Consider the following 1,564-nt stretch of genomic DNA (forward strand, 5'->3'; position numbering starts at 1 on the left):
TGGCGTGAGGTAAAAATTACACGAAAATGCGGTTTATAGCAGTCGAAAGAGTGAATCTTTACCTTTAATTTCTTTTTTTATTAAACATTGTACGATTTCTTTTCACCGAATTATTGAACGATGAAGCAAAAGTGATCACTTCTACTTTAACGTACAATAACTCGGTGGAAAAAAATCGTACAACAATCAATAAAAAAGGAAATTGAAGGTAAAGATTCACTCTTTCGACTGCTGCAAACCGCATTTTCGTGTAATTTTTACCTCACGCCATAGACCTTTGTAAAGTGTGTACAAAATTATACGATATGTTTTAGATTTGACAAATATCCATTTGTGTCCGTATAGCTCGGTCAAAGATCAGTTAGATTGAAATATCAATTACTGATTTTGAAAGTAGAGATTTCAACCTTTAAAATGCTTTTTTAAAAATCTCATTATGACCATTTTTGACGAAGTTACTCTAACCTGAAGTTAAAAAATCATTATGCGATGTCTTTTTTGATCAGAATTTTCGAAGTGCTCTTGCCATTTTCTGAAAAATAATGGTTACGGCCGACATTAGTGTAATCCAATGTGCATCACGTGGAGATTGTCGGTCGGAATTTGCACATCGTGTGTGTGTGTGTGTGCGTGTGTGTGTGTGCGCGCACGCGCGCGTGTGTGTATGGTGATGAGATGAGCATTTACGTGTCTGAGGGTGTATTTAATATTATTTGTTTCCTCCTCTCTGATTGATGACCGCTTGCAATCGTTGTCGCATGTTTACACATCTCTGGATGAAGGCTACTGGAATTTCATTCCAGATCTGCCTAAGCGCTTCTCGCAGCTCATACAAATTTCGTGGCTGTTCTTCGCGGAGTCTTAATCGTCGTTCCACCTCGTCCCAAATGTGTTCAATCGGATTCAAATCCGGACTATTAGCAGGATGATGGAGCAATGTGATGCCATGTCGCTCAAAAAACCGCTGCGTTACATTTGCCGTATGGGGCCGAGCATTATCCTGCATGAATATAAAATTTCGACGTAACAGATGCTGCAGAGGCAAAACTTGAGGCCGGAGAACATTATTTACGTAGGGAATAGCCGTCATTGCTGGAGGTGCAAAATTACTAATTCAGTTCGTCATCGAAATGCATCCCCATACCATCACTGAACCGCCGTTATGAGCTCTTATTAGCATAACGCAGCGTCGATCATAACGCTCCCCTTGTCGGCACCAAGTGCGTATGCGAGCATCATTGCCGTAAAGGCAGAAACGCGACTCGTCCGAAAAATAAACGTTTTTCCATTGCCTCGCGGTCCAATTTATGCGATTTTGAATAAATTGAAGACGAGCCTGACGATGTGCAAGTGTAAGTCTTGGCACCTGTGCACGAGAGCGAGAACGAAGACCCACCTCTCTTAAGCGACGACGAATCGTTTGTTCGCTGACATGATGTAAAGTAAGAACTTCACGTCGAACATACCTTACAGTAATTGTTCGTCTTCTCGAAACGTGGCGAACAATTTCTCGATCTTGTCGAACTGTTGTTATACGATGACGGCCATTTCCTTGACGTCTCGT

The sequence above is a fragment of the Trachymyrmex cornetzi genome, unplaced genomic scaffold (assembly GCF_001594075.2).
Source record: "Trachymyrmex cornetzi isolate Tcor2-1 unplaced genomic scaffold, Tcor1.1 scaffold517, whole genome shotgun sequence".
In the NCBI taxonomy this organism is placed as follows: domain Eukaryota; kingdom Metazoa; phylum Arthropoda; class Insecta; order Hymenoptera; family Formicidae; genus Trachymyrmex; species Trachymyrmex cornetzi.